This window comes from Aotus nancymaae, unplaced genomic scaffold (assembly GCF_030222135.1).
Source record: "Aotus nancymaae isolate 86718 unplaced genomic scaffold, 86718_ANA_hifiasm-v0.15.2.pri h1tg000021l, whole genome shotgun sequence".
In the NCBI taxonomy this organism is placed as follows: domain Eukaryota; kingdom Metazoa; phylum Chordata; class Mammalia; order Primates; family Aotidae; genus Aotus; species Aotus nancymaae.
In genome coordinates this window covers 5765461-5775733 of record NW_026988433.1, presented here as the reverse complement: position 1 = coordinate 5775733, position 10273 = coordinate 5765461, and the positions used below count along the sequence as shown (strand labels likewise).

Here is a 10273-nt window from a genome sequence, read left to right as displayed (position 1 = left end):
TTTTTGAGATGGAGTCTCATTTTGTCACTCAGACTAGAGTGCAGTGGTGCAATCTTGGCTTGCTGCAACCTCCACCTCCAGGGTTCAAGTGATTCTCATGCCTCAGCCTTCCAAGTAGCTGGGATTAGAGGCATACGTCATCCCAGCTGGCTAATTTTCTTGTTTTAGTAGAGAAGGGGTTTTGTCATGTTGGCCAGGCTGGTCTCGAACTCCTGACCTCAGGTGATATGCCCACCTTGGCCTCCCAAAGTGCTGAGATTACAGGCATGAGCCACTGCACCCAGCCTATTGTATTGAACTGTACTAGGAAGTGATCTTCATCACGAAGACCAAAGCACATCCTCCTCGGCCTCTTTAAGGATTATTCTAAGGAGAACCGCTGTTTATTGAAAGTATATTGAAGGAGGGCCACCCCAGGAGGTATCATAGCTTTTGATGCATTTAAGTGAGTGGCAAAAAGACCAAAAACAATCGAATACTTCTTCCCAAGGAAAAAAAAATGTTAATTGCTGCCGAATTCAGTACCAGTCACTTCAATTTGCATGCAACTTTGGCCTAGAACATAATCTTCAGATGAGGAAATCTGATCTATTCTTTCTTTTCTCTTCTTTTTCAGAAGTAAATGCCAATCCATGAGACCAGAGGCACTGTTTAATAGGGAACTCATTTTCCCACAGTGATTCAATTACAGGGGAGAGTTATTCAACATATAAATTACAAAAAAAGTCACTGCATCATTGCAAGTGCCAAAATAAGACAATTTTGGTAAACTTTTTTTGTATCTCATTAAAAAATTAATCATCGCTGAGTATTAAGGAGGTGCAGGAGAGCCATGGGTCTAGCTGTGCAAGTTCTTTCACTAACTGAGCCTAAGATGAGGGGTGGAGGGTTATCCATCTGTTCTCGCATTGCTATCAAGAACCACCTGAGACTGGGTAATTTACAAATTAAAGAGGTTTAATTGGCTCACGGTTCTGCAGGCTGTACAGGAAGCATGGCTGTGGGGGTCCTCAGGAAACTTACAATAATGACAGAAGGGAAAGGGGAAGCAGGCATGTCCTACATGTCTGGAGCAGGAGGAAGAGAGAAGAGGAAGGTGCTACACGCTTTTAAACAATCGGATCTCATGAAAACTCACTCACTATCATGAGAACAGCGAGGGGAAGCCTACCTCCATGACCCAATTACCTCCACCAGGTCCTTCCTCCAACGTTGGGGGATTATAATTCCACATGAGATTTGAGTGGGAACACACAGACAAGCCATATCAGGGGAAATGACCACTCACAGGTATGTTAGTTTCCTCTTGCTGCCATAGCAAATTAGCATAAACTTTGTGGTTTAAAACAATGCAAATTCATGACTGTACGGTTCTGAATGTCAGAAGTGCAAAATACAGCTCACCAGACTAAAATTGAGGTATTAGCAGAACTGCACCCTTCTGGAGGTTATAGGGGACATTCCATTCCTTACCTCTTCCAGCATCTGGAGGCTGCCCCTGCTCCTTGCCTCATGGCCCCTTCCATCTTTAAAGCCATCACGTGCATCTCTCTTACCTCTGCTTCCGTGTTGGCATCTTCACTGGCTCTGATCTTCCTGCCTCCTTCTTATAACAACCTTTGTGATTACATTAGGTCCACTCAGATAATTCAGAATCGTCTCCACCGCTCAAGATTCTTTACTTGATCACAACGGCAAAGGCCCCTTTGCCATAATGCTTAACATGTTCACTGGTTCTAGAGATTAGGACGTAGACATCTTTGGGTTCTTTATTCTGTCTAGTACAACATGTTAAAATCATCAGTGTCTTTCCTTCTTCTGGAACTAGCTATGTAGTTAAATACTCATAAATAATGCCATGTCTTAGATGCCTGTCTGTTCCTCCGGGAGAGACATCTAAAAGGCGGAATAATATTAAAAATTAAGAGCTGTGTCATACTTCACATGACAGGCATTTGAATTACATTAATTTCTATTATAAATTCAAAATTCAATTTCTAATGAGCTCAACAGCACTAAACTTTAGAAAGTTGAGTTTTATCTCTTCTTTATACTTACAGACCAATGGCAAAGATTTTGATATTTGGAAAATCTGAATATTTCTTTGCCTGATGGTTCATTGGTTGACTGAGTACACCAATTCTGTGATCGCTCATTTTTTTTTCCATTTTACATAAATTTGCTGCACACCAGCATTTTCTCCTCTTTCTCGTTTCCACCATTAAAACCTTCCCATCACTGAAGCTTTGGATGAAAAGTTACTTTCAAAAATCATCTTTTTTTCATTGTTTAGATAATACTGATTATGTGTCTGATATGTGCTATGAACATGCCAGGTTCTGGAGATGTGTCAGTGAAAAATGAGAAGGATAATGTCCTTGCCCTTCATTGCATAGGACGGTCAGGGCAAGGACATTATCTTCTCATTTTTCACTGCCACATTCCCAGAACCTGGCATGTTCATAACACATATCGGACACATAATCTGATATGTGCTAAGAACATGCCACATTCTGGGGATAATCAGACACAGGGCAAGCTCACTGTGATGGTCACATCTAAGCTAAAGGGAAGATGATAAGAACAACATCCCTGAAACACAGAAGAGCAAGTGCAAAGGCCATGAGACAGAACTGAGCTTGGCTTGTTTAAGGAGTGGAAATACAACCAGAATCAATAAAGAGTGCTAGGTGGGAGGAGATATGGCCACTCTTCTCTTCTCTAGACACTGACAGTTTTCGGTCTGTGCCCTTGCCTGAAATGTACCCCAGGTATTTGTGCAGGCCCCTGACCTCCTTTATTAGAACCTTTGATTGCGTGTACCTCATTCAATACTTATAATAATCACCCAGAAACTGCTTATTCAAATATGACTACTCCAGAAGTATATTACGCCAATATTTAGTAATCGGCTTACAGGAAATTCTAGATAATCTTCAGGAAACCAAGGTAGGTAAGTGAGTGTAATGAAATCTGAGTCCTGAAGTGTATCAGTTTATATATTGTAGGTACACCAGAATCCCTGGTGCTTTATACTGTAACAACAAATATTCTCTCCCCAAATTCCAATAGGTTAAAGCAAATTTAAAAAAGTGTTTTTATTTTGTTTTGTTTCCTTTTACTGCCTTATGTTCACTGTTGGCATACAGAGTGCCTCTGCTCCACGAAGTCACTCAGGGACATAGTGTGATGGGGCAGCCACTATCTTCAATATGTGAAAAAGAAAAAAAAAAAGACATCTATGCGTGTTTAATAATTGTTCAATAGTAGTGTTTTAAAATATTATTGGATAGAGCATAGACTGGGGAGGTGTTAGGAGGGAAGGCAGAAGGGAATGGTGCTTATCAGATCCACTCCCTGAGTCTTAAAATCAGCCAGGCTGCTATAGCTTTGCTTATTCAGTTGATGGAATTCCAGTCCAGGGCCTTCATTTGCCTCTGCGGCTGAGAGCTCACTATTCTCAGCTAAGAGGAATGACGAGGCAGGGGAAGGAAAGCTGGAATTTAAGAGCTTTTGAAGAAGACAGAGAGCAAGAGTTGGAGTCACATTTTGGGGGCAAATTTTTATTTATATTCCCTGGTTAGAGGAGTGGAGGGTGAAGCAGTCTCTGATTCATCAGCCAGAAATAATAAGACATGTTATCGCTGCCAATTCGACTCAGAAATTCAACACAACCCAGTCAGAGCTGAATTTATGACTGTTTCTCAAAGCCAGGTTTACACTAGTCAAATGAAATGAAGACCTGGGCAATTATGAACACAGTTCATTTTCAGAAACAAAATACTTCTATGAAGTTGCTGCAGTCCAGCACATCAGAACCAACAATTCTGTTTCTTTTGTTTTGTTTTTTGTTTTTGTTTTGGCTTGACCAGTTTTCCCAAGGTTCTTCACCCTCTGTGTAATTGCAGCTGTCTGAGAAAACCAGTGGGCTGCCTGCAGAGCCTGGATCCTGAATCTCCAGCCCTGGGAGCTGGGAGAAGCTCGCTCTAGCTGGGGAGAGTACTTCAAATTGACTTCCAACCCCTTTAGACTGGGTTCATGTTTCTCTAGTATGCCCAGGCTTGGCGGGGGTGGTGGGGAGAATGATGGGTTTATACTTGTCCTGGATGGTTCCCTATTGTTTCTTCTTGTTTGATCTTTGTTTGTTTTAATGTACTGGGGCTCAGGACGTCCTCTGGAGTACTCTGGTAAACAGGAATGTTGGTGACAAATAGGAAACTCTGGCTTCCTCTCTGATATTGGAGGAGTCAGTGAGGATGGAAGCAGGACGGGCCTGGGCCCTGTGGGCAGGATGGGGAGAGGTGGGGGACTGCCAGGCACTGCTGGCTTGGAGATGGGGTTGTGGCTGGATTCTGAGATTTTCCTTGTGATGCTTCTGGTTTCCCAAGAGTTGGCTTTTGATCTGCAGCATTCTGGAAAGAGGATCGGAATCCTGTCCTCAGGAGGCCCAGACCTTCCAGGGCCTATGAGACTCCTGCATGGGTAACCTGGACAGGTGCTGCTAGAAGGACAGAAGAGAAGACAGCGCTTTGAAAATCAGAGGGAAGGCGGGGCGCGGTGGCTCACGCCTGTAATCCCAGCACTTTGGGAGGTCGAGGCGGGCGGATCATGAGGTCAGGAGTTCAAGACCGGCTTGGCCAACATGGTGAATCCCCGTTCCTACTAAAAATACAAAAATTAGTCGAGCGGGCCTCGTCACCTGTGTTCCCAGCATCAAAACCTGAGCAGACTGTGCCCCATAAGTTGGGGGTTGGAGAGTGCTGGGCGCCCGCCCCGCAGGGCCTCTGGAGGGTGAAGGTGCCAGCTCTGTCTCTGCTCCCTGGGGGTCTGGCCGGAATCCCCCAGGGCTTCGACGCCCGCCCGCTCAGCGCCAGGAAAGCGGGTGGCCACAGAGTTTTTCAACGGGAGGAGCGGATTCGTCCGGAGACGCCGCCTCTTCCAGCACCGCCACCCGGGCCCTGGAAGGATCCCCGCACGCGGAGTCTCGGCTCCGGGCGGGCTCGGGGCTTTCTCCACCTGCGGGGCGCGGGGCCGGCTCCGGGGACTGCGCGCGGAGGGAGGTGGTGGAGGCGGCAGTTGGCACCGCGTGAGGCCGAGGGGCCAGGATCGGAGAGCGGGGGGGCGGAGGGGCTCCAGGGAGCTGGGGCGGGGCGCGCGGTAGCTGCGGGTTGTGTCGGGGATGCCGAGGGGCTGGGCCCGGGCAGGGTCCGGAGGAGCGGCGGGCGGATCAGCCGCACCCGCTGCAGACGCTGTCGGGGAAACGTCGTCGCGGCCCCAGCGCGAGCAGCGGCTCCGGGTGACCTCGCAGGGATGCGGAGCGGACGTCCCAGTAGCGCCGAATCCTGCCGACTCGATGGCTCGGGGCCACTGCGCGTGTGGGCGGCCGGCGGGGTCCGCGGGTGAGCGGCGGGCGGGTCTCAGGACGCGCTCGGGGCGGGCGGGTTTCAGGACGCCTGGTGCTGGGCGCGCTGGCCGGCAAAGGTGAGGCGGGAGCGGCGTCTGCGGTGCTGACGCTGGGCTTTTGGGAGCTCCCCCACCGCGCCCCCCTACCGCGGTCTCTGGGTGCGCCCTCGCGGAGGGAGCTGACGCTGGAGTCTGGGGGCCTGGAGGGGGAGCAGGTGCACCTGGAGCTACCGGGCCGCGCTCCTCTGCTCCGACGGGCCGGTCCTGCTGGGAGGCGTGGCGCCTTTGGGGCCCGTTGGGAGCTCCAGCCTCCCCAAGGTGTTGCCTGAGAGTGGGTAAGAGGATGTGGGTAAGAGAAACGTTCTGCGGATTGTCCCCAAACCCTGGGTCCCACGGTGTCCCACTTCCCATCCCCAGGTCAGCCAAACTGTGGTACTAGAACGAGGGGGAGCCCGGCCTCTGGTTCATTTTGGCCCCAACCGATGGGTCCCTACCCTGCCCCAGCTCAGATCACCTGTGCGGATAGAAAATGGCAGGAACCTCTGCGCGGCTTCCCTGCAGCCTTTCCCCACCTGACGCGGGTGCCCGTCGGGGTCTCAGAGCGGGGAATCGCATCCTCTTCTCCTGGAACCCTTTCCACCTGAAGCTCTTCAAGGCGGGCCGTGAATGCTTGGGATGGGACGTTGCTGAGAGAAACGGAAAAGTTGCTTTTGCTTTCCTAGGTGCCTCATGCACAGCCTCGAGTTTCCTGGGAACCCGTAGCCTTTGAAGCTGAGGGCTACCAACGAGACCCAGATTTTCACAAACAGACCCTCTGTGGTTTAGAAAGACTGCCCTATTTCTCCCTGGAGCTCCAGGTACACAAACGTGATTTGAGACGGGGGAATTGGTAGGGGTCAGGAATTTTTTTTCCTGTAATTTTTTTTTTTTCAGGCAAAGTCTAGTTCTGTCACCCAGACTGGAGTGCAGTGACGAGATCTTGGCTCACTGAAACCTTCGACTCCTGGATTCAAGCGATTCTTCCACCTCAGCCTCCTGAGCAGCAGGCGCTCGCCACCAGGCCAGGCTAATTTTTTTGTATTTTCAGCAAGGATAAGGTTTCATCAAGTTGGCCAGGCTGGTCTCGAACCCCTGACCTCAAGTGATTCACCTGTCTCGACCTCCCACAGTGCTGGGATTACAGGTCTGAGACACCACACCCAACTTCTTTTCTGTAATTTGTTTTTGTTTTTGTTTTTTGAGACAGAGTCTTGCTCTGCTGTCCAGGCTGGAGTGCAGTGGCATGATCTCAGCTCACTGCAACCTCCACCTCCCCGGTTCAAGTAATTCTCATGCCTCAGCCTCCTGAGTATCTGGATGACAGTCCTGAACCCCTGCACCTCACCTCTTTTCTGTAATTTTTTAAAAGGCAAAATGAATCTTTAGGAGCAAGGTTCAGACTGAAACTTGGTCAATGAATGTGAATGACCCAGGCTATTTTGGGTGAGCTGCTCTGAAGGCTTCCTTGAAAAGGCTGACTTTGGAGCAGAGGCGTGAATGAAGAGAGGAAGGAGAGCTGTGAACACTTAGGAGAAGGTGTCCAGGTAGGAGAAGGTGAGTGAAACCAAAATAAGCTTGGTGTGCTGGAGAAACAGCAAGACGGCCAGGTGGCTGAGCAGAGAGAGAGAGTTGGAGGGAAGTGATCAGGGCAGACCCATGTGGACCTTGATAGGACATGCGTGGCTGAGGCTGAAGTTACCCCCACCTCCGTATCCCTTCTCCCCTCTCTTCATCAGAATAGAAATCTTCGTTTTTAGCTTGACAGAATAATGACTGTATTTTCCAGCTTTTTTTCCTCCTCATAAGGCAGGTATTCCTGTGATTAATACTTGATGTGACTGAGAGAGTGGTGCCTGAAATTTCCGTGAAATGTATTTTTTTTTCTTTTTTTAACTTTTTCGATTCAGGAGGTACAGGCGCAGGTTCGTTCTATGGGTTATTGTGTGATGCTGAGGTTTGGGATATGACTGGCCCATCCCTCTGGTGATGAGCACAGCACCCAATAGATAGTTTTTCCACCCTTGTTCCCTTCCCACCCTCCCCAGTGACTGGTGTTCCCATCTTTATATCCGTGTGCACCCTATGTTTAGCTCCCACTTACAAGTGAGACCATGGAGAGTTTGGTCCACAACGTTCTTAATGGATAGAAACATGACCCTCCTACATCCTGGTGGCTAGAATGTGGCTGTTGTGGCTGGATTACCAGCATCTATTTGGGGCCACATCACGAGCTTAGGAATGGAAGTTTGGCACAGTGAAGCAACAGGGAAGAGGATCTGGGACTCTGGGACTAGTCTTGAGCTGACTGCCTCTAGGCTGCAGTGGCATGAGAGAGATGAAACTCCTCTCTTGTTTAAGACACTGCATTTTGGAGCCTTCTGTGACTCACAGCTCAGTCTAATCCTGTTTGATACGGCAAGGTGAGAACTTCAAATTTTATTCTCATCCTAAGGAAATATTTGGAGGATTTTATGCCAGGGAGAGACATAAGGTGTTCACTAAAGGCTCACTGTGGCCTCCAGCAGAGACCAGGCGCCAAAGCCCAAGAGTGGAAGTGGGTCAGTTGGTTGAGGGCTCTTGCAGTTACCCAGGTAGAAGGCGATGGTTGGATTAGACTTTGGTGGAAGTGCTGTAGATGGTGATAAGTGGTCCTATTTGGAACGGATTTACATACTGTGTGTTTTTGGTTTATCAAATGTATGTCTTTTTAATCCGGGAATATCATTTACATGCATTAAAACACAACCATTTTCAGTGCACAGTTAATACATTTTGGCAACTACATACACTTGTTCAAACACCATCACAATCAGTACACAGAATATTCCATTAATCCTGAAAGTTCCCTCATTCCCTTTCAAAGTCAATACTCCCACAAACTCTAGACCCAGCAAGCACCAATTTGCTTTCTGTCACTAAAAATTAGATCTGTCTTTTCTAGATTATCTTGTGAGTAGATTCGTACAGCATAGTTTCTAGCTTCTTTCACTTCACAGATGTTTATGAGATTCGTCCATGTTGTTATTTGACTCAGTGACTCACTTTGTTTTTATTGCAGAGTAGTGTTTTGCTGCTGGGAGTTCATTTACCGCCATGTGTTGACCTTTTCATGTGCTCACGCACATTCGCGTTGTTTCTAGGCTTTGCTGTTATGAACAAAGCTACTACAAACATTCATGGACAAACCTTTGTGTGGTCATATGCTGTAATTTATCTCTGGCAAATGGTAAGAGCAGAATAATTGGGCAACATTGTAAGTGTAAATTTAAGCATATAAGAAACTGTCAACCTTTCCCCCAGCTGATGTATTAGGTTGATGCAAAAGCAATTGGGGTTTTTGCCATAAAAGGAAAGATGCAATTACTTTTGCACTAACCTCATAATTCCCAGTTGCTCTTTATTTTTGCCAAATCTTTGCTTTGCCAGCTTATAAAATTCTGTCCTTTACTTGCAGAACCCTGATTTTCTTCCTGCTGCTAATGTGCCCAGCTAAAAAGGAAATAAACTGACAAACACGAAACATTGTATGTCCTAGCAGTGCAGCCACCTGACGAGGTCTGTCCAATGAGAGGCCAGTGGAAGCTTCTGGGCAGAACTTCTGGGAATTCCCATAAACTGGGCTCAGTTTCTGCTCTCCAAGACGGTGGCCCAGGAAACTTTATACCTGGGGGAATCCTCATCTCAGCTCCAGGGCTTGTGAGCAGACCTGGCTCTCAGCTGGTCTTCTCGTTCTGGTGGATTGCGGCCCTCTGTGGACAACTCAGGAGGCTCCTGGCTCCCTGATCTCCTCACCTTGTTGAGTTTGCATAGTGCTTCCGCCTTAGCACAAGGTGCCATTCCCTGCAGCCTCATCTGGAAGTCTGGGAATCACACTTTTGGGGGATGTGGCTAACCTTGCCCAGAGTCTTTCTGTATTTGGGTTTTGGTGGATCCTGGGTCTGCAGCCGAAGGGATGCAAGGCCTGAGTAGGGCAGAGATTCAGGTTCCTTGACTGGTTTACCCAAGGATGGGGAAGGGAACATGAGAATTTAAATGAGAGAAGTGTGGGTCTTGGGTCAGTGCTGTTCATAGAAAGCAAACCCTGAATGAGAGAGTAGGAAGTAAGAGGCCATTTAAATACACTGCACATTCCATCATTCAGACAGACAACACCTTCAGCTCATGCTTAACCTAGCAAATTGCCATCAGATAATCATCAGTGGATCTTGTAATATCATTCACTGGCAGTTCCCAGATTGGAGATGACATTTCAGACCAAATGGAGTTCAAAGTTTCTACTGCTCATTCATGAACTGCTTGTGGCCCAACTCAGTTTTCCAGAGACCCATTAGTAATTCTGCCTTTGTCTTTTTCTTTCCTTTTACTTTAGCATTAGAACACCAAGGGCTCGCCATCAGTAAAAAGAGACTCTTCTCATCAATACCTTATCTACCTGGGACCTGCCATGTGAGAAATCCAGAAACCTCCTTTTTCCATAAGGAATCCATCAGAGGCTGAATTATTCTTTACATACTAAAAGAATAAGCTAAGTTATTTTCAATATTACATGTTAACTGTAGACTTTTATCATGGAAAATGTTGTGCCTCTGGACTTACGGCAACCTAAAATATTTAGGACCAACTATTCAGTTTGCTTGTAAATGAAACCTAAAAGCCTACATTTTTCAGCTGAGAAAATCTACCTAAGCTGACCCAAAGTGCAGTTTTATTTCACCTTATGGAAGGAATTATCACAGCACTGTGGGAAAAAAATCACCATGCTCTTAGCAGACCCCTGAGAGGTGAAATGCAGCTGCTGGCTTCAGAGGATCTTGCCTTGTGTTGCCTCAGA

General features: G+C 47.4%; 1 long non-coding RNA gene across 1 annotated transcript; it reads left to right on the top strand.

Moving 5' to 3' along the window:
• The first annotated feature begins 6500 nt into the window (after window positions 1–6500).
• LOC135276217 (uncharacterized) lies at window positions 6501–9291 on the top strand. Its single transcript, XR_010343758.1, has 3 exons — window positions 6501–6996; window positions 8501–8668; window positions 8897–9291. It is a non-coding gene; the product is annotated as an uncharacterized LOC135276217 (long non-coding RNA).
• Window positions 9292–10273: the final 982 nt, after the last annotated feature.